The 23,289-nt window shown below is 49.3% G+C and overlaps 1 protein-coding gene and 1 pseudogene across 1 annotated transcript in view; one reads left to right on the top strand and one right to left on the bottom strand.

Annotated features, from left to right (window-relative positions):
• Positions 1 to 23,289, top strand: part of LOC147625693 (Met-10+ like family protein) — a 74,269-nt gene that overhangs the window by 15,722 nt on the left and 35,258 nt on the right. The gene's annotated exons all lie outside the window — the stretch shown is intronic.
• LOC147625694 (uncharacterized) lies at positions 3,449 to 4,435 on the bottom strand (annotated as a pseudogene).

Genomic DNA, 23,289 nt, shown 5'->3' on the forward strand with positions numbered 1-23,289 from the left:
TCTCCAATCGATGTGATGAGACTCTAAGCTGACCAATAGCTACGGGAGCCGTGTGGTAAAAAGCCCTCCATGTATCTAGGCCTCTCTATAAATCCATCATCAGTGATACTCATGAAGTGATCTCTGTAGTACAGCATCTTCGATGGAAGAGGCTGTGTAGGCGATATCCATGTCTCTCGTGTATAGAGCTGCCATAGGTCCTGTCTCAATACTCTGTTCCTCTCACTATGAGAGAGACGGATATGTGGTGCATCCCTGTCATACTGGAATGGTGGTAGATGATCCATGTCTAGGCCATGCTGTGAGAACCAATGTGTGACTTGTGCATACCATGATCCTCTGTCTCCTACCTCAGCAAGCTGTCTAGATGCCTCAAAAGCTCGGTATGACAATCTGTCCTGTGGCATCTCTCTGAATCTGTCTAGCAGGCATATAGTATGGAATATGGCCTCTACCATCATAGGAGGCGCTGCAAACTCTGCTCGGATAATGTCATGAGGTACTGACGGTTTGTTGCGTATCATGCGTGCCATCATGAGGGCCTGTAGTCTCTCTATCTGTGTCCACCAATGGGTAGCAAGGCCTGGCGCCCATACCGCTGCTCCATACATCAGTGCCGGCGTGACTAATGTGTCAAATAGCCACCCCTTCGTCCGGGGCTCTTGAAAATGCGCCTGGTGGCACTGTCTCTCTAGCATAGCCAATGCTGCATATCCCCGTGTCAATCTAGCTCTGGCTGCTGAACCCATGGTGAAGCGCGTGGCTGCTGCAGAAAAGGTAACCCCTAGGTACACGTATGATGTCACCACCTCCACCTGGCGTTCTACGAGAGTGAATGTCAGCTGACTCCCGCCCTGTCTCGACGTATGAAAGACCATAACCTTGGTTTTCCCAAGGTTCACAGTAAGACCCCTTTGTGTGCAGAAATCATCGAGTGCATGTAGATGTTGGTGTAGACCTCCTGGAGACTCAGACACTAATACAATATCATCAGCATAAAGCATAATATGTACTGAGGTACCTGCTAGATCAACTCCATCTCCGCCTCTCCGTGTAATGAAGTCAGCCACCTCATCAATGTATAACCCAAATAGCGTGGGGGAAAGTGGGCATCCTTGCTTCACACCCATGGTGCTAGCAATAGTCTCGGACATACCTCCTGGGCATCTGACTCGCCCAAAAACCTGCTCATATAATGCATAGATGCCCCATGTCATATCTGCTGGTATGCCAAGAGACTGCAGGCGCTGAAAGAGCCTCTCTCGTGGTACTGTGTCAAATGAATAGTCTCGGACATACCTCCTGGGCATCTGACTCGCCCAAAAACCTGCTCATATAATGCATAGATGCCCCATGTCGTATCTGCTGGTATGCCAAGAGACTGCAGGCGCTGAAAGAGCCTCTCTCGTGGTACTGTGTCAAATGCCTTGCGGAAATTCACAAAGCAGCAATAAAGCTTTCTCTTCCTCACTCTGGCCTGATCAATCATACATCTCAAAGTGAATACATGGTCAGTGGTAGAGAAAGCTCTCTTGAAGCCTGCTGCCTGCCCTGATGAGCATAAACCTGCTCGCTCAGCATACAAGCTAAGCTCTTGCTCCAACACTGCACCATAGAGTTTGGCCAACACGTGGCCAACCATGACCGTCCTGTAGTTGCTCGGATCGAGCATATCCCCTGTTTGTGGATCGGCACAATGGTGTGCATCGTCCACTCCGCAGGCAAACCCTCTGCTAGTGCCCTGTTAAAGAGGTGTGCAAGAAAAGGAGCCAAAGAATCTACTGCATATATGAGATGCTCACCCTGTAGGCCCATATGGTCGGCGGCCCGTCCATGCTGTAGGCGGCGGATAGCTTCCTTTACCATCGACTGGGTAAAGAAGCTAGCTGTGGTAGGTCGAGGCTCTTGTGGCTGAGGTATAGGTGGCTGCTGTGGGGCGTGGTATAGGCCCTCTGCATATGTGTGCCATGTCTGTGGGTCTGCAATGGGTGTCGGTGTCCGGGGCTCTCTGAAGTGCCGCCATGAGATAGGACTATCTCTACTCATGAAGAAATGGAAGATCTCTAGCTCCTGTATCTTTGCGAAGGCCCGCCTTTTGCGGCGAGTAAGTCTCCTCATCTCTCTCCTCGACTCTTGCTCTATGATGGCTCCCAAGGCTCTCTGTATGCGGAGCCGTGAGTATAGGGCTTTGCACTCGTCATCATACCATTTGTTATGCGGCATAGTCCCAGATCTCTCGCAGGCTCTCCTGAGTGGACACGATGTGGGAAGCTCTGTAATGCAGCCGTGTGTAGGAGCGATGCCAGCTGGGCTGTAATGGTATCCATAGGTGCCAAGGGATCCATGAGTAGGAGCCCATCCTCTACTCTGCCAGTGTATATGTCTGCCATGTCATGTGTGAAGTAGATGGTAGTGTGTGGCGTCGGTATGTGGGGGGTTGGTGATACTGGTGATCCAGCTAGTGAAAATGCCAAGTATGTATGATCTGCCCCAATAGGACGAGGTGGGATGGAGAATGAGGTGACAAGCTGTGATGCCTCCAAAGACCCCATAATGTAGTCTACCACCGTGCCTCTGGTCCGTGTATGACCCCCATGTGGGAAGTATGTTAGCCCTCTTGATCCCGGCCACTGTAGCATCCCGTTATAAATAACGAGACGATGCCTGGCTCCCAACTCTAGTAAGTGGTCCCCATAATGTCCTCTGTCTGATCCAGTGTCCTCTGATGCCCGACTAGCCCCTATCTCCTCTGGATCCACAGGGTGGAGGATTTCCATGTCATCATAGTCATACACCTCACACTGTCTGCTCTGTGTGTGGGCATTGAAGTCACCCGTAAGAAATACCTCCCCTAGTGTAGAATAATGCATAATCTCCTCTGACAGACAAGTGTATGGCGAGGCTCCTATCGCCTCCTCCTGTGGCATGTCCTCTGTAATGACATAGGAGGATCCTGATGGAGGAAAGTAACATAGGGCTATGTATATAACCTTGTCCTGTGAGAGCTGTAAGCTGATCCACATGTATCTGGCCTCTTGATCCTGTGCTACCACTCTTAGTCTCCCCTGTAGCTCCCGTCTAAATAGAACTGCTACTCCCCCCGACCCTCTCGAGGTACCCTGGCATGTGGTCCTCCTGTATGCTGACTCCCACTGGAATCCCTCTACTCGAGGTAGCCCTCTCTCTGGGCTTTGATGTGTCTTTGTTAGAAGTATGATGTCTCTCCTCATCATAACATGCTCCAATCGTCCAGGCTGCACCCATAGTGAACCTTTACAGTTCCATATTGCCATGTGTATCTGTGTCAGTGGCCTGATCTGCGCCCCATAGGCCTTAAACCGCTAATCGATGGGCCGGCCATCAATGATGACCCGACCATCTCGATAGAAGGCCTTCTTGCCTTCTGTCCTCGCGTGGAAGACTCGTGGCATGCAAGCTCTCCTATGCTCTAGCTGCATCCTCGTGAGATCATCATCCAAGGAAATAGGAGCTCCCTCTCTAAGCCTCGTAGTATGACCCTCTTCCTCATGAAGATGGTGCGTGCCTCCATATCCCGAAACTGTATGATGAGAGCTCTCTTCTTTGTCATGGCTTTCCCGGCCCTCCAAGCTTTGAGGAGGGGGGGGGGTGGGGGGGGTCCCTCATGTGAGTATCCAAGTCGTGTGCATAGTGTCCGCCCATCCCCCTCAGGGGTAGAGTCGGCTACCTCGGGAATCCCCGTGACTCACATTGAGTCTACGAGCATGTCGCATCCGCTCCTCCTCAATGGTGGTGTTGACGATTTGGAGCCCTTCTTTTTGGGCATCCTCTTTCACTTCCTTTTTGATGTTCCTCTTCACCACTTCTACCCAACCCTCCCTTGTTGCCTCCATCTTACCTTCTAGGCTCTTGGTGATTGCCTTGGTGAGTTCCTCTTTGATGGCCTCTTTGTCAACTTCCACAATCTCCCCCTCCTCCCGTGGTGGTCGGTCCCGTAGAGAGATCACCTCCGCTTTGAGGATGTCGATTTCCTTCTTCATAGTGTCCCGTTCCTTCTTCCATCCCTCTTTCTCCTCTTTCCATGCTTCTTTCTCCTTCTTCCCTCCTTCCTTCTCTTTCTCCCTCTCCTTCTCCCTTTTCCAAGCTTCCTTCTCTTTTTGTAAAGCTTCGATCTCCTTCTCGACTTTGGAAAGTCGGTTGATGATGTTGTTGATGGCGGAGTCCGCCATCTTCTTGTTTTCTCTGATGGAGATGTTCAGCTTATCCTCCATTTTGACTATCTCCTCTTTGCTTGCACCCTTGGCCATGTCGATGTACCTCGGAGAGATAGAACCCTAACACTTATGTTGCTGCCTTGGAGGCCTGAGCAAGGGTGTGTGAGGAAAGGGTAGCGAACATAACCTGGATTGGGCTAGGGCTTCACATGGCGGCAGCAGCAGCGCAGGTGGCGACCAAAACGAAGCGACGGGGAGGGGATGCGCAGGCGACGGGGGGAGAGAAAGCGCAGGCGACGGGGAGAGAAAGAGAGAGGCGACGGGGAGAGAGATGCGAAGGTGACGAGAGAGAGAGAGAGAGAGAGAGAGAGAGAGAGAGAGAGAGAGAGAGAGAGAGAGGTGGGCAGCGGGGAGAGAGAGAGGTGGGAGGGGATGCGCAGGTGGGAGAGAAAGAAAGAAAGAAAGATTTTATTAACGTCTTCCAAAAGACCGAACTCGGCCTATGAGACAAATCAGTGTACCTGTGTGGGGTATCCTTTGTCATCCCAACAAAATGAAAAAGTACTGAACTAAAAAGCTGAATCTGGGTGTGCAATAAGTACAATGAGTGGGGGAGGGGATGGAGCTCTGCTACTAGGAGAATGCAAAGCTATATGCATGGAGTATACAATCATGATATGCAACCGAGCTAGCTCCATCCTGTACCATACTGGGGGTATAAAATGGTATACATCATGAAGGGCGTGTCCACAGCTCCCTGAAGAACATGCGTGGGTCTGCATTGAAGCGAGCCAGTCGCTCCGCACCCTCTGTGAAACTGAGCTTTGATCTCTGTCATCTCTCTCTGGTATAGGCGTGGTGTCCGAAAGCCAGGTGTCTTCTGTCTCCTGCGGGCTTTGAGTGTCTCTGCTCTCTGGAGAGTAATTCCGTGCTGTGTAGGGGCTGGGAGTGGGGTGGATCTCTAAAAAAATGTAGTAATCTGTGTTTGTCGTCCCCCCTCTGGAGCGGTCTAAGCCTGTAATGATGTCTCTTTGTGACGCTGTATGTCTAGAATGAATCTCCCGAGTATGTGCTGGTCTGCTGCCTCAAAGATCTGGCGTAGGGAATGTGGCTCTCTGAATAAAATGTGATATCTCTCTCTGATGGCTCTCTCTGATGGCTGTATACGCTCTGCATCTGCACACATAATGCTCTTCACTCTCCACCTCCTCTCTGCACAATCTGCATACCCTCTCCTCTCGGGGGATCCGTGCTGCTCTGCCAGTCTTGATCTCCAATCGATGTGATGAGACTCTAAGCTGACCAATAGCTACTCGGGAGCCGTGTGGTAAAAATCCCTCCATGTATCTAGGCCTCTCTATAAATCCACCATCAGTGTTACTCCTGAAGTGATCTCTGTAGTATAGCATCTTCGGTGGAAGAGGCTGTGTAGGCGATATCCATGTCTCTCGTGTATAGAGCTGCCATAGGTCCTGTCTCAATACTCTGTTCCTTTCACTATGCGAGAGACGGATATGTGGTGCATTCCTCTCATACTGGAATGGTGGTAGATGATCCATGTCTAGGCCATGCTGTGAGAACCAATGTGTGACCTGTGCATACCATGATCCTCTGTCTCCTGCCTCAGCCAGCTGTCTAGATGCCTCAAAAGCTCTGTATGACAATCTGTCCTATGGCATCTCTCTGAATCTGTCTAGCAGGCATATAGTTTGGAATATGGCCTCTACCATCATAGGAGGCGCAGCAAACTCTGCTCGGATGGTGCTGACGGTTTGCTGCGTATCATGCGTGCCATCATGAGGGCCTCTGGTCTCTCTATCTGTGTCCACCGATGGGTAGCAAGGCCTGGCGCCCATACCGTTGCTCCATACATCAGTGCCGGTGTGACTAATGTGTCAAATAGCCACCCCTTCGTCCGGGGCTCCTGAAAATGCGCCAGGTGGCACTGTCTCTCTAGCATAGCCAATGCTGCATATCCCCGTGTCAATCTTGTGTGGATCGGCACAATGGTGTGCATCGTCCACTCCGCAGGCAAACCCTCTGCTAGTGCCCTGTTAAACAGGTGTGCAAGAAAAGGAGCCAGAGAATCTATTGCATATATGAGATGGTCACCCTGTAGGCCCATATGGTCGACGGTGTGTCCATGCTGTAGGCGGCGGATAGTTTCCTTTACCATCGAGTGGGTAAAGAAGCTAGTTTTGGTAGGTCGAGGCTCCTGTGGCTGAGGTATAGGTGGCTGCTGTGGCGTGGTATAGGCCCTCTGCATATGTGTGCCATGTATGTGGATCTGCAATGGGTGTCGGTGTCCAGGGCTCTCTGAAGTGCCGCCATGAGATAGGACTATCTCTACTCAATGAAGAAATGGAAGATCTCTAGCTCCTTTATCTTTGTGAAGTCCCGCCTTTTGCGGCGAGGAAGTCTCCTCATCTCTCTCCTCGACTCCTGCTCTGTGATGGCTCCCAAGGCTCTCTGTATGCAGAGCCGTGAGTATAGGGCTTTGCACTCGTCATCATACCATTTGTTCTAGGGCATAGTCCCAGATCTCTCGCAGGCTCTCCTGAGTGGACACGATGTGGGAAGCTTTGTAATGCAGCCGTGTGTAGGAGTGATGCCAGCTGGGGTGTAATGGTATCCATAGGTGCCAGGGGATCCATGAGTAGGAGCCCATCCTCTACTCTGCCAGTGTATATGTCTGCCATGTCATGTGTGAAGTAGATGGTAGTGTGTGGCGTCGGTATGTGGGGGGTTGGTGGTACTGGTGATCCGGAAAAAATCCTAGATAAAGCAAAACTCATGGAATCTCACCATTTTTCACCTTCTTAATCAAGAAAATCAAGAAAACTTAAAAATTTTCCAAGAAAATCGAAGAAAGTGGATCAAAATCACATCTCTGATACCAATTGAAATGGATCTAGACCAAATATCAAAGAAATCAACACATAAAGTCCAAATCTAGTATCCATTTGATGAGCATCAACAACATATGAGAAATCCATGTGATTATGATCAAAAGAGAAGAATGCATAAAGAAATTCTTTTTATTTTAAAAGTGTTATTCCTATTAAAATTGATTTTTATGCATAAAAGGATTTTCTTTTATATAAAAGTGTTATTTCCATTGACGTTGATTTTTATGCATAAATAGATGTGTAAAGAGTTTTTTTTATATCAAAATTAGAATTCTCTTTAATTCTATGTTTAATTTCTATGAGTATTTGATAAATGAATAAGTAAATACTCTGAGAGAGAAATTTCTATCATTTTAAATGCCAAGTATGTATGATCTGCCCCAATAGGACGAGGTGGGATGGAGCATGAGGTGACAAGCTGTGATGCCTCCAAAGACCCCATAATGTAGTCTACCACCGTGCCTCCGGTCTGTGTATGACCCCCATGTGGGAAGTATGTTAGCCCTCCTGATCCCGGCCACTGTAGCATCCCGTTATAAATAACGAGACGATGCCTGGCTCCCAACTCTAGTAAGTGGTTCCCATAATGTCCTCTCTCTGGTCCAGTGTCCTCTGATACCCGACTAGCCCCTATCTCCGCTGGATCCACAGGGTGGAGGATCTCCATGTCATCATAGTCATACACCTCACACTGTCTGCTCTGTGTGTGGGCATTGAAGTCACCCGTAAGGACCTCCCCTAGTGTAGAATAATGCATAATCTCCTCTGATAGACAAGTGTATGGCGAGGCTCCTGTCTCCTCCTCCTGTGGCATGTCCTCTGTAATGACATAGGAGGATCCTGATGGAGGAAAGTAACATAGGGCTATGTATATAACCTTGTCCTGTGAGAGCTGTAAGCTGATCCACATGTATCTGGCCTCTGGATCCTGTGCTACCACTCTCAGTCTCCCCTGTAGCTCCCGTCTGAATAGAACTGCTACTCCCCCCGACCCTCTTGAGGTACCCTGGCGTGTGGTCCTCCTGTATGCTGACTCCCACTGGAATCCCTCTACTCGAGGTAGCCCTCTCTGGGCTCTGATGTGTCTCTGTCAGAAGTATGATGTCTCTCCCCACCATAACATGCTCCAGTCGTCCAGGCTGCACCCATAGTGAACCATTACAGTTCCATACTGCCATGTGTATCTCTGTCTCAGAGGCCTGGTCTGTGTCCCATAGGCCCCAAACCGCTAATCCATGGGCTGGCCATCAATGATGGCCCGACCATCTCGATAGAAGGCCTTCTTGCCTTCTCTCCTCGCGTGTAAGACTCGTGGCATGCAAGCTCTCCTATGCTCTAGCTGCATCCTCGTGAGATCATCATCCAAGAAAATAGGAGCTCCCTCTAAGCCTCATAATATGACCCTCTCCCTCTCCTGCAAACTGTAGGATGAGGGCTCGCTTGCGTGTTGTGTCTTTCCCGGCTCTCCATGCTTTGGTGAAGGGGAGAGGGTCCTCTTCCCTGTAGCCTAGCTTCATGCATAGAAGCTGTCCATCTTTGTCGGGAGTGGAGTTGGGTGTCTCGGCTATACCTGTCACTCGAATGTTGAGGGGGCGGGAGGGAGGGCTAGCGCAGAAGGGGTTGCTGGGCTGGAGGGGGGGCAGAGGGGGTGGCGGGAGGGGGGACAGAGGGGGTGGCACAGAGGGGGGCGAGGGGGTGGCGGGAGGGGGCGCAGAGGGGGAGCGAGGGGCTGGCGGGAGGGGGGCAGAGGGGGGCTGGCGCAGAGGGGGGGCTGGCGGGAGAGGGGGCGGGAGGGAGGGCTGGCGCAGAGAGAGGCGCAGAGAGAGAGAGAGAGAGGGGGCGGGGGGTTGGTGGGAGAGAGGGCGGGTGGGAGGGAGAAATGAAATGAAATGAAATGTTATATTAACGTCTTCAAAAGGCCATAATGACCTATGAGACCAAAAGTTACATCATGGTGGATCTGATACAATGTCTGGATAAAAAAACCCAGAAAATGAAAAATAAAGATGATACTACTGGCACCTAGAAAATGAAACTGGAACTGGAAGGTACACTATGGAGGTACCTCCATCTCATAATATGTGCCGCATCGGACACTGGCGGATCTCCTCAATATCCTCTGTGGTCAGCACCCTGACTGGGTGTCTCGCATGCCTCGCAAGAATAATCCGAATCTGCCGCTGCAACCTCCGTCTATGCTGGGATGCCCTCCTCCGTGGTCGTGGGCGTCTGGACCACCCAAGCTCAATCGCACGATCAATCAGTGTACCCCTGGTGTGGGCGGTATCCATGTCCTGCTGCTGCTGTGGTCCATCTGGCGCAGTGATGGCCGGACTAAAGAAGTCTGTAATATGCCTCTGAGTTTGGCTCTCTGTGCGCCTAAGCAGGCTATCTCTATGTCTCCGCAGCTCAAGCAAGAACAATCCCAAACACCTCTGGTCCTGGTACCCCATGACTCTGGAAAGTGGTCCAAAACCCTCTCTGAATAAACAGTGGAAACGACCACGTATCTCATAGTATGCAGTACAATGGCATATATAATGCAGCTCTGTCTCTGGCTCCCCATGTCATACTCGGCATATCCTGGCCTCAGCTGGTATACCTCTATATCGGCCAATCTCAATCTCAAGCTGGTGTGAGGATGTGCGAATCTGACGAAATGAAATGATATATTAACGTCTCTAAGAGGCCATAGTGGCCTATGAGACCAAAACTGAGAATACATCTGAAGCTGGTGTGTCATCAAAGAGAACAACTAAATGAGACTAAAAAGTACAATAAACTGATTGTCCTACAGTTATAAGAACAGAACTGTAAGACTCCGAGATGATACTGAGAGAAAATACTGAAAAATACTGAAAAATGTATATCAGGTAGATCCAGGTATGCTGATCAGTTGAAGTGTTGTCCTCTCCTTAGATCAAGTATCTCTGCCATGGGGCTGTCTAGAATGGAGAGGTTGTAGAAGGGAGGTAGGCGCCTCCGATGCCGAGCAATAATGGCTCTGATCTAGCGATGGTGAGGATGCCGTGGTCGGGATCCTGGTGGGCGTGGCTGACGAGCACGACATAAGATAACTGCTCTATCAGTGGTGACTCCCTGGGAGCGTGGTTGGTGCCCTGATGGCCCAATGGAGGAGGTATCAGGAGATGTGTGGGCTGGGTTGCTGGTGCTGGTGCCGAAGAAATCTGTCAGGGTCCTCTGTCTAGGTACATCATGGCTCGGCCTCCTGTCTGCCAAGAGGGTCTCTTTGTGTCTCCTGAGCTCAAGTAGAAACAATCCCAGGCATCTCTGATCCTCAAACTCCATGACCCTGCGTAATGGCCCAAAACCCTCTCGGAAGAGGCAGTGATATCTCCCTCGGATCTCATAATAGACGGTACATCGGCAAATGTAGTGTTCCTCTTTCTCTACCTCCTGGTAGCGTAGTTGACAAATGCGGTCATCCAAGATCTGATGCACATATCGCCCTATCTCAATCCGCAGCTGGTGTGATGAGGTCCGGATCTGTCCAATGGCACAATGTATCCCATGTGATAGGTGTACATCCATGTACGCTGGGCGGGTGATAAAATCATCTGGTGAGAGGTGTAGAAAATGGCTCTTGTAATGAGCCGTTTTCGTGCCCAAGGGCTCAAGGGGGCTAGTCCATGTCCTCTCTGTGTCCACTCTGATGATATCCATCCTAATCACGCGGTTTTGCTCTGAGCGGGTGAGATCCAAAAATGGACAATCCAGACTGTACTGAAAGGGTGGTAGTGCCTCTCCGCAAATCATGTAGGTCAAACCATGATCTCATTTGAGCGTACCAACAGTGAGTATCTCCATCCTTTGCCAACTGTATGGATGAGGTCAATGCCAATCGGGAGTACCTCTGCTGAGGGAGCTCCCATAGCCGATGTAAAAAGGTAACTGCCTGGAATAGGGCCTCGGTTACTACTGGTGGGGCACCCAGCTCAGCTCGAACAATCTCATGTGGTACTGATGATTTGCTCCGAATCATGCGGGCAATCATCATAATCAGTGGTCTCTCCATTTGCCTCCATCCCTCATTTGTCCCTCTCTGAGATCTGTGATGTATACTGGGCCCCCAAATTGGAGCTCCGTACAAGAGGGTCGGTGTGACAAGCGTATCAAATAGCCACAATTTGGTGCATGGCTCCTGAAACCGTATGTGTGCACACTGCCTCTCAAGTGCCCCCAAGGCTGCATGCCCTCGAGCTAATCTAGCTGCTGCTGCCTCCTTTAGGGAGAAACGCGGTCCTGTGAAAGTAACTCCCAAGTAGACATATGACCTGACGTACTCTACCGGCTCCCCTCGGAAAGTGAATTGAGGCTCTGATCTCGTCACCCATGCCTGTGTGGTGTTAAACACCATAACCTTGGTTTTCCCAAGGTTCACTGTCAGATCTCTATCTGCACAGAAAGCCTGTAATGCATCCAGGTGTCTTTGTAATCCCTCCAGAGAGTCTGAGATTAGAACAATATCATCAACATATAAGAAGATGTGTATCAACACCCTTGCCAGGCATGCCCCTGGGCCTCCCAATCTGTCTACATATCAGAGACCGCATCAATGTATAGTCCAAAGAGGGTGGGCGATAGCGGGCATCCTTGCTTCACCCCTATCGTGCTGGTCACCCTATCAGATAGTCCGCGTGGAGCTTGGACTTTGCTTGTCACAGACTCATACAAAGCATATATCCCCCACTGCATATCCTCGGGTACCTCAATGTCATGCAATCTGTGCATAAGCCTGGCACGTGGTACGGTATCGAAGGCTTTGCGGAAGTCCACAAAGTAGCAGTATATCCTTCTCTTCTATGTCCTGCCCTCTTCAATAAGTGCCTGAAGCGTCAGTATGTGATCCAAGGTAGTAAATCCTCTCCTGAAGCCAGCTTGTCCATGTGCTCGATGACCATGCCTCTCTGCCCATCGGCTCAGCTCCCCGACTCCAACATAGAGCCATATAATTTAGCCAAGTAATGACCAATCATGATCATCCTGTAGTTGCCTGGTACGATGGGGTCCCCACTCTTAAAGAGTGGTACAATGATATGCTCTGTCCAGCTTCTCGGGAAACCCTCAAAAATGGCATGATTAAACACATGTACGATGAGCGGAGACAGAGTACAGCAGAGAGGCGTGCAGGTGGGTGCGCATAGAGCAGGCGCACAGGTCAAGCCCGCCAGCCTGCTCACACCAAAAAGTCTTACCACGTGCAGTCCAGACCTGTCGCCAAAGAGAGAGAGAGAAGATCGTTTGCTTCAGGGCTTTTTCAGGAGGACTGTCACCAATTGGCCGACCATTTGGTCCATTCCTAGTTTTTGCGTCTCGTTCACTTGAGGCCAGGCCAGTGTCTCATGTGAAGAGGCCAGTATTTTGCTGACATGGACGGGAGCCAGACTGGTGCCACCCGTGTGTTAGCAGGATGGTGTCGTATGGACGGGAGCCAGATCAGTGCCACCCGTGTATGACCTGGACTGTGTGTATTTTGCTGACATGGACGGGAGCCAGACTGGTGCCACCCGTGTGTTAGCAGGATGGTGTCGTATGGACGGGAGCCAGATCAGTGCCACCCGTGTATGACCTGGACTGTGTTCGATCCATGGGACTGTCACGCCATGGAAGAGCCAGTATTCGTGCCGTGTTTTACCTATGGGACTGTCACACCATAGGGAAACTCGTGCCTGGAACTGTGTCTTACCTATGGGACTGTCACTCCATAGGAAGACCAGGTTTTTATGTTTTTATGTCGTGCCAGTTTTGTGCCGACAGATATTTTGTACATGTTCCATGAACGGGAGATATGTCCATGTTACTTTTTGCACATGCACACATATTTTGCATGTTTGAAACTGTTTTCGCATGACATGTATTTGTGTGTTTGCCTGCCTGACGTGTTACTTACTGAGCGGGGACGCCCGCCAGTGAGTCGTGAAGTTTGCCCTGTATTCTGACAAGTTTCAGTGCATGTGAACAGGTGGTAAGTATATGGTACTTGTTGTTTTAATATTTAAATTCTAACCCCTTTGTTTTATAAGGTTAGGGGTTCACACTTATTTAAAAGTGGGCACCCCCTTTGGGCACCCACTTAGGGGCCAAGGTGGGGAGCCTCACTTTTAAGTGAGTGTGGGGGTGGGCATGGTCACCTACCCCCACTAATCCCTCCACATGCATGCGTGGAAACCTTTAGTTTTACTCCTTCTTCTACCTTAATAAAATAAACTCCACGACCACCCTTTGGAAAAGAAGAGAGGTATGCGCTCCCATCGTGGCTGCGTTCATCTTTTCGCTTCTTACAGGTTGCGCCAACTTCTCTCCCTAAAGCTGACGGTGGCGCTCTCAGTTATACAGGCTGCACAAGTTACTTCTCCTTGAGGCGACTTCATTTGTTTCTCTATTGGTGGCACCTGCCATAACTTCAGCAGGCTGCGTTGAATCTTCAGCAGGCTGCCTCCTCTTCGCCTGGCAACCTTGCTGGCGGCTGTGAGCCTTCCCATACAATCGGCTGCCATCATCTCACTGTACTGCTGCCCCTCTACAGGCGGCTGAACACTGCTGCTGGTGGCTGCGTTGAAACCTGCAGGGGACTGCTTTCCTGCTGCTGGCTGCGCCTATCTTCCCTGCAGGCGCCTACACCACCTCCTCTTCGAATCCAGGTGGCTGTGTTGCTCCAACTACAGCAAACAACTGCGCATACTGCACCTCCTCTCCTGCAGGCAGTTGTGCTCACTCAACAAGATGGTTGCTCCCTCTGTCCAGCAGGCTGCAAGTGGCTGTGTGCCTCCATCTCCTCCATCAGGCTGCCTTTCATCCACTGCAGTCAGCAAGGCATTTCTCTCCTAAGGCGGCTACTCCAACTTCTTTTTGGGCAAGAGGTTGGGTCTTCTTTCATAGGCGGTTGCTCTCTCTTCTTCAGGAGGCTATATCTTTCTACAGGCCACTACTCCCCTCAACGTGCTGTTGCTTCTTGGTGTTCGTCACTAGAAACTGCACACATGGGTATTGGTTTCCTATCAACCATCTACAAGTAAGTGATTTTCAGATTTGAGTAAAGCATTTAATGTTTAAATCTGATAAGGGATTCATCCCTCTACGGCCACACCCGTTCGGTGCCGGGTTGTCCAAGCTGTATTGGCAAACCTCGGTCCAAAGGTGCTGAGATCGGGAGAGCCAGGCGTTAGTACGAGAGCGCCTGTCTGTGCGTGGTCTCGGAACACCAGTGTGGCGCTCTCCGCGGAGTCCAGTGAAAGCACAGGACCGTAGCGATTGGACCACCCTAGTGGTCATTCTGCTTCGAGCTTCTACATCGAAATTCGAGCCTACTTGTTTGGTACTGTTTTCATATGTACATGGACATTATCTGGTTCTCAGAACCCATGGAGCATTGTATTCTTTAAATACTCCCAATAAATATATCATATATTGAGGGGGGGGTCGGCCCGTTCTGGCCCCAGTGCTGGTGTCCATCTTTCCATTTCTGTTCAGTTAAATTTCAAGTTGTTTTAAGTTGTCCATTTCATATTTGTGGTTTTAAAGTTGTGCTATTAAGCGTGTGGGTGTCCAACGGAGTCTTTCCCACTTGACGGGATCGGTTTCATTGGTATCAGAGCACGGTTGTTTCCCTCTTCCTAGTGGGGAAACGAACCTGTGTACTGGACATCCCGCTTTTAGCAAACTTTGAACACAATGGACAACCAAGGCAACCCTTTTGAAGTACCAAATTCGAGGGGTCCATCTAGTGCCTCTCGTGGGTCTGATGCCCTGCGTGGTAGGCACAAGCCCCTTGAAAGGGTTCTTGATAGTGAATCCAAGGGTCAACTGTCTCCAGGAAAGACAGTTATGCTTGAACAAGACCCTGATGCTTTGAAAGCTGAAATGGAACATATGAGATAACTTTTGCAGGCTCAAGAGCAAGAATTGAAGTTTTTGCATGAAGATCCACATTTGCAAAGTGCTATTGAAGCCAGGAAGGCTGATGCTATGGTTGATGTAACCTTTGAATCAATGGCTCGTGAAGTGGGCAAGAAACCAAGGGAGTTGGCACTTGCCTATCTCCTTCGCAAAGGAGATATCAAAGAGGGGGATGACGGGGAGCTGATTTTCAGAAATCCACCTCGTTTGAAGCATGGAGATCCCGCATCCCAGAGGCTGAAATCTTTTATGCAAAAGGAAGAGGTGACTGTCACCTCTCGTCATGCATCCTCTCCCCAAGGCACTAAGCCTGACAGATTTATGTATGCCAGTGCTCATGGAGGGCACGAAAGTCACATGCATGCAAGATATGTATCTCATGGTGACAGGTCTGCTTCCAGAAAAATTTTGCCTTCTGAGTTGTCTCATGGAGACACTATGCCATATGCAGGTAAGTCACATGCATCTGAGCTTCGAGTTCGTGGAGCACATGCCACCGTCCCCCATGAAGCTTCTATGACGGCCCATGGAGCCCATGCAGGTGGGGCTACCCCGTTGGATAAGGGGAAAAGAAAAAGAGAGGACCATGAGCCTCATGCCAGGAATCTCAAGGAGTTCAAAGCAGGTGATAAATCTGTCAAATTTGATGTCTTTCATGGTGAACATGATGCTTCTAAGGTGTTAGCGTTTGTGGCACAGTTCGACATTGCTTTTAGCGATGAGGACTTTACAGAAAAGTCGAAGGTGCGCCATGCTAGCATGTTTCTGAAAGGCACTGCTGCCCATTGGTGGATCACCAAAAAGATCACCAAGTATCCCATCTCTACTTGGAAGGAATTCAAAGACAGATTTTATGCTTAGTTCTTGCCACCCAATGCAGAGCAAACTCTCACTCAAAAGTGGGATAGGCTGGAACAAAAAGACAATGAGAGTGTGCAACAGTATGTTAACAAATTTTGGAAAGTGTTGCTGGAAGTGACTCCCTTCATGCTAATCTCTGAGGATGAAAGAAAGAGGAAGTTTCGTTCTGGATTGCAACCTGCATATAGATCGGGTATTGAATTGCACCCAAAACATACGTTGCAGCAACTCACAGCTTCTGCTCTTGCTACGGAGCAATTGGTGCTCAAGATCAAGCAGGATCAAGGAGGTTCCAAGGCGAAGGACAAGGCTGCCCCAAATCAGCAAAAGGGCGGACAGCCATCTAAAAAGAACTTCCGGGAGCCTTACAAGGGTGGAAAAGCTGAAAATTACATATCTAAAGAACAGGGCCCAAGAAAGAACAAATTTGGATTAACCCCGGAGCAAAGAGAGCAATATGCTAAGGATGGAAAATGCTTTTCTTGTGGTAGCAAAGACCACATGTTTCGGCAATGCCCAGATCGTAAACCAAAGCACGAGGACAAGCACACCAAAGCAAATGTTCATGCAGTTCCTGATGTGCAAGGTAATACAGGTCATGATGCAAAAGAGCGTATGGTTTGCAAGGCTTGGGGGCAAATCAAGGATCAGCCCGCATTATTCATGTTTGATGATTGTGCAACTGACAATTTCATCTCTATGCAAATGGCAGCTGCATTGGGAATTGAGGTTGAAAACATGGGACCTCAGATTGAAGCCGAAGCTGCATTTATTGGTAAAGAGGTGCAGGTTACCCCTTTGATTGGGAAGTTGCGCATCCATATACAGGGCTATCTTGATAATGAGCATTTTCTAGTTGCTCCACTGAATGGATGTGATGTATTGTTGGGCAAGCCGTGGCACCATAGGCTTGAGCCCCGCAAAGACTATAAGTCTAATATGATTTCTTTTATGCATAAAGGCCGCATGCACTTTATTGATGCTGGCAAAGAAGGGGACTCTATCCCAGTTGTATCACACATCCAAATTAATAAAGCAATGAAAAAGAGTCTTTCAGCGTACTTGGTTTTTGTGCGTGATAGTCTTGTGCCAAATCATCAAAATGTGGATGCTATGTCTAATGATAGGCTGAATTTTCTTAATGCATTCAAAGACTGTTTTGCTGACTCATTGCCAGGTGAATTACCTCCCCAAAGGCCTGAAGATCACCGCATAGATCTTGTGCCTGGTAGTTCTCCTCCTAACAAACCCGCATACCGAGTGAGTGCTGCACAACAAGAAGAAATTATGAAGCAGGTAAATGAGCTTTTAGAGAAAGGTTTGGTTCAGCCCAGTTCCTCACCTTACTGCTCTCCTGTGCTTGAGTTTTCATCAGCTTATCATCCCCAAACGGATGGCCAAAGTGAAGCTGCAAATTCAGCCGTGTTGGATTTGTTGAAGTGTTATGTGGCAGATCAAAAGAGTGCATGGGAGAAGTATCTTCCACTTGTTGAGTTTGCCTACAACAATACGATCCATGCTTCCACAGGAAAGGCTCCGTTTGAGATTATTTATGGCAGAGTGGTCTTGCCACCCATCCTTCGTACCAAGGATGAGATCTTTGCAGCTGATGAATATGTTCGTGACTTGGATGTTGCCTTTGGTCAGGTGCGGACAGCCATTGCAAGATCTCAGGATAAGCATAAAATGGCTGCTGACAAGCATAGAAGGGACATGGAAGTCAAAGAGGGTGATTGGGTATTGCTGAAATTTGAGAAGGCTAGGCTTCGGAAGAGGCCAGGACGAGAAGGATCATATCCTAAGCTTTCTCCTCGCTATTATGGACCCTTCAAGGTGATTCAGAAGATCAATGAAGTGTCCTACAGGCTTGCTTTACCTAGTCATTGGAAGATTCACAATGCTTTTCATGTGAGTCTATTTCGGAAATATGTGGGGCCAGATCCTGATGAGCCTGTCACAGAAGATCCGCCAGAAATTGAAGAGCTTGAGGAGATCCTCCAGCCAGAACAGATTGTTTTTCACAAGGAGAGAAAGCTACCTGCAGGAAAGCTTTCCAGGAGATACCTTGTGAAGTTTAAGAATTATTTGCCTATTGATGCCAAATGGGTAAATGAAGATTATTTTGCAGATTATCCGCAATTGTTGCAGGCATATCTTGAGGCTTTTAAGTTGAGGTCAACTCTTTAGAAGCCCGGGGGGATGTCACCAATTGGCCGACCATTTGGTCCATTCCTAGTTTTTGCGTCTCGTTCACTTGAGGCCAGGCCAGTGTCTCATGTGAAGAGGCCAGTATTTTGCTGACATGGACGGGAGCCAGACTGGTGCCACCCGTGTGTTAGCAGGATGGTGTCGTATGGACGGGAGCCAGATCAGTGCCACCCGTGTATGACCTGGACTGTGTGTATTTTGCTGACATGGACGGGAGCCAGACTGGTGCCACCCGTGTGTTAGCAGGATGGTGTCGTATGGACGGGAGCCAGATCAGTGCCACCCGTGTATGACCTGGACTGTGTTCGATCCATGGGACTGTCACGCCATGGAAGAGCCAGTATTCGTGCCGTGTTTTACCTATGGGACTGTCACACCATAGGGAAACTCGTGCCTGGAACCGTGTCTTACCTATGGGACTGTCACTCCATAGGAAGACCAGGTTTTTATGTTTTTATGTCGTGCCAGTTTTGTGCCGACAGATATTTTGTACATGTTCCATGAACGGGAGATATGTCCATGTTACTTTTTGCACATGCACACATATTTTGCATGTTTGAAACTGTTTTCGCATGACATGTATTTGTGTGTTTGCCTGCCTGACGTGTTACTTACTGAGCGGGGACGCCCGCCAGTGAGTCGTGAAGTTTGCCCTGTATTCTGACAAGTTTCAGTGCATGTGAACAGGTGGTAAGTATATGGTACTTGTTGTTTTAATATTTAAATTCTAACCCCTTTGTTTTATAAGGTTAGGGGTTCACACTTATTTAAAAGTGGGCACCCCCTTTGGGCACCCACTTAGGGGCCAAGGTGGGGAGCCTCACTTTTAAGTGAGTGTGGGGGTGGGCATGGTCACCTACCCCCACTAATCCCTCCACATGCATGCGTGGAAACCTTTAGTTTTACTCCTTCTTCTACCTTAATAAAATAAACTCCACGACCACCCTTTGGAAAAGAAGAGAGGTATGCGCTCCCATCGTGGCTGCGTTCATCTTTTCGCTTCTTACAGGTTGCGCCAACTTCTCTCCCTAAAGCTGACGGTGGCGCTCTCAGTTATACAGGCTGCACAAGTTACTTCTCCTTGAGGCGACTTCATTTGTTTCTCTATTGGTGGCACCTGCCATAACTTCAGCAGGCTGCGTTGAATCTTCAGCAGGCTGCCTCCTCTTCGCCTGGCAACCTTGCTGGCGGCTGTGAGCCTTCCCATACAATCGGCTGCCATCATCTCACTGTACTGCTGCCCCTCTACAGGCGGCTGAACACTGCTGCTGGTGGCTGCGTTGAAACCTGCAGGGGACTGCTTTCCTGCTGCTGGCTGCGCCTATCTTCCCTGCAGGCGCCTACACCACCTCCTCTTCGAATCCAGGTGGCTGTGTTGCTCCAACTACAGCAAACAACTGCGCATACTGCACCTCCTCTCCTGCAGGCAGTTGTGCTCACTCAACAAGATGGTTGCTCCCTCTGTCCAGCAGGCTGCAAGTGGCTGTGTGCCTCCATCTCCTCCATCAGGCTGCCTTTCATCCACTGCAGTCAGCAAGGCATTTCTCTCCTAAGGCGGCTACTCCAACTTCTTTTTGGGCAAGAGGTTGGGTCTTCTTTCATAGGCGGTTGCTCTCTCTTCTTCAGGAGGCTATATCTTTCTACAGGCCACTACTCCCCTCAACGTGCTGTTGCTTCTTGGTGTTCGTCACTAGAAACTGCACACATGGGTATTGGTTTCCTATCAACCATCTACAAGTAAGTGATTTTCAGATTTGAGTAAAGCATTTAATGTTTAAATCTGATAAGGGATTCATCCCTCTACGGCCACACCCGTTCGGTGCCGGGTTGTCCAAGCTGTATTGGCAAACCTCGGTCCAAAGGTGCTGAGATCGGGAGAGCCAGGCGTTAGTACGAGAGCGCCTGTCTGTGCGTGGTCTCGGAACACCAGTGTGGCGCTCTCCGCGGAGTCCAGTGAAAGCACAGGACCGTAGCGATTGGACCACCCTAGTGGTCATTCTGCTTCGAGCTTCTACATCGAAATTCGAGCCTACTTGTTTGGTACTGTTTTCATATGTACATGGACATTATCTGGTTCTCAGAACCCATGGAGCATTGTATTCTTTAAATACTCCCAATAAATATATCATATATTGAGGGGGGGGTCGGCCCGTTCCGGCCCCAGTGCTGGTGTCCATCTTTCCATTTCTGTTCAGTTAAATTTCAAGTTGTTTTAAGTTGTCCATTTCATATTTGTGGTTTTAAAGTTGTGCTATTAAGCGTGTGGGTGTCCAACGGAGTCTTTCCCACTTGACGGGATCGGTTTCAAGGACCAGGGCAGTGCTTCTAGCGCCAAACGGTGCTTCTCCAAGGGGAGTAATGGCTGGCAATGCTGTGTTGTTGCAGCAGCAGGCGGAAATTCTGCACAGGACAGCAACAGGTGAAGAGGCGCAGCCAGGCAGTAGGTAAGCAGAGGCGCAGAGAGAGAGAGAGAGAGAGAGAGAGAGAGAGAGAGAGAGAGAGAGAGAATGAAATGAAATGTTATATGAACGTCTTCAAAAGGCCATAATGACCTATGAGACCAAAAAGTTACATCATGGTGGATCTGACACAATGTCTGGATAAAAAACCAGAAAATGAAAAATAAAGATGATACTACTGGCACCTAGAAAATGAAACTGGAACTGGAAGGTAAACAGAAACCCTTATAGGGTGTGAATATAGTGAGGGGGGGGGGGTACGCTATGGAGGTGAGTGGAGTACAATGTCCTATGAGAGCAAAACTGAGAGTACATTTGAAGTTGGTGTCTCATCAAAGAGAACAACTAAATGAGACTAAAAAGTACAATAAACTGATTGTCTTACAGTTATAAAAACAGAATTGTAAGACTCCGAGATGATACTGAGTAGAAAATACTGGAAAATGTATATCAGGTAGATCCATGTATGCTGATCAGTTGAAGTGTTGCCCTCTCCTTAGATCAAGTATCCCCGCCATGGGGCTGTCTAGAATGGAGAGGTCGTAGAAGCGAGGTAGGCGCCTCCGATGCGGAGCAATAATGGCTCTGATCTGGCGATGGTGAGGATGCTGTGGTTGGGATCCTGGTGGACGTGGCCGATGAGCACGACATAAGATGACTGCTCTATTAGTGGTGATTCCCTGGGAGAGATGGTGGGCTGAGAACCTGACTGCAGCTGTTGATGGTGGCCATGCAAAGCGAGCACTTTTGTTGGTGGCTATCCAGCTTGAGCGCAAAGCATCAGTGAAGTTGTGATGAACCTCTAAAGTGGCAAGCTGCGCATGCCGGCCATGTGAAGGCTGCTGTGGTGGCTTGTGCAGCCATCCCTTGACAATGTTTTGAAGGGAAGCTATGGTGTGAGGCCATAGAGTGTACAAAGAGCTCAAGCACTATCAAGATTTTGATCATGATTGAAGCCTTGAAGATCCAAAGTGAGACAAGAGGACATTGTGGACTGTATTTAGGTTCCTTGCCTTATCAAGGATGGTGCCCCTCGTGCTTACTGTTGGTGTTTTTGCTGGGTTGGTGTTAGTGTGCGATGCCAGATGGGTTGTGCTGGGTTGTTTGGTTGGTGTTTTAAAAGAAGAAGAACAAGAGAGAAGGTATATATATTTTTCTCCAAAGAAAGATCCTTCTATTAGTTATAAAGAAAAACCAGCCTTATGGCCGAATACAACACTGCTAAAATGCAGTCCAAATATACATATGAGATAAGAAAGGGGGGGCTCCCTCCTTGGTCGGCTGCTCTATTGGAGGGAGGCTACAATTGGAGGCGGAGTGGAAAGCCACGTTGGGGGGCCTGTACTGCCACGAAGCTCCACCATTCTCCCTGTCTGGGGGTCTAGGCACGGAAGAAAGCCTCATGCCTATGCTGCATGTGCTCCGACCAGTCAAGCGCTCAAAACAGCCCCGGAGGGTGTGTATGAGATCCACCCAAATGGAATGGATGAGCTCAGTTTTTTTTTTTTTTTTTTTTTTGGGGGGGGGGGGGGTAATCAAGCCGTTGGCGGCCTTGTTGCATTGGGATTGCCAAATGTGCTAAGCTGCTATGCTGCTCTGATGATCTCCCATTGTGAGCTAGTGTGGACTCGAGTCCCAGGCTGTAGCGGAACTGCAGCTACAGTCGTCACAAAGATGCGTGAGACTCAGTGCATGGCCTCGTCCATTCTCGTTGCCTCACCCGCCTCTGTAACCCAAGCTACAACCCCGCATGTGATGGTGTGGGTGGTGCTCGGATCGGAGGTGAATAGGCAGAGGATGCTCTGCCATACCTGCTGTGCCTGGGGGTTGTCCCACAGGCAATGTCTTTGGCTCTCCTTAGGGCTGCTGCAACGGCAACATGCTAGTTTACTTGTGATCTTGCTAGCCATGTGCCCATAGCTAGGCTCCAATGGGCTAAGAGCCAGAGAAAGGAAGAGATCTTCCGGGGAATGAAAGCTGCTCAAGAGTGCCTGCCAAAAATCCTTGATGAAAGTAGCCAGGATGCCCTGGGCTTGCCTATGCTGCTGCGCTGCAAAGGGCCATCTGTGGTCTCAAGGAGGATCCAACTGCCGAGCGAAGCAGAGTAATCAAAGAATGGGATGGTCTCCCGGGAGCTTGAATCAATGGCTCTCTCCACTGCCTCTCTCCGGGGTCCCATTGTAAGCGAACCAACGGGCAGGATGCTGTCATCAGGCCACCCGGTCTGATCTCATGAGTGCTGATGAGTCTGCCATGTGAAACACCAAAAGCCACGAGGGGAACGGTGAAAGAGGCCATCCTGTTGCAGGTGTGGAAGCCTTGTTGTACAGATCCATAGGTGACAGCCCTAAGCCTGATTAAGAACAAGATGCTGATTTTACTTGATTAAGACAGAGGAGAGAGAAGAGAGAGAGATTGGTGTCAAGGTTTTCTTACTATGTTTTCCACCCAAGGCTGTATTTCTGCTGGTATCACCACTTCTTTTCTTATGGGCTGTTTCCCCTTTTGGTCTTCCTCTTTCTTCCTCTGTTGTTCTCCTTCTTTCCCCAGCCTGGGTCCAAAATGAAGCTCTGGCATTATATCTGCACTCGACCCTTCTCTCCTTATCAAGCCTTAAACCTCACCAATCGGACAGCCGAGCTATCCAGTATGCCCATTTTTCTACTAGATACCCTGTTTTTGCAGAAATTAGGGTTTCTGGACTGAATCAATTTTTACATCATAGTTGGATGGTATGCTCTT

The sequence above is a fragment of the Cibotium barometz genome, chromosome 23 (assembly GCF_041138505.1).
Source record: "Cibotium barometz isolate CiBa-2024 chromosome 23, ASM4113850v1, whole genome shotgun sequence".
NCBI lineage: Eukaryota > Viridiplantae > Streptophyta > Polypodiopsida > Cyatheales > Cibotiaceae > Cibotium > Cibotium barometz.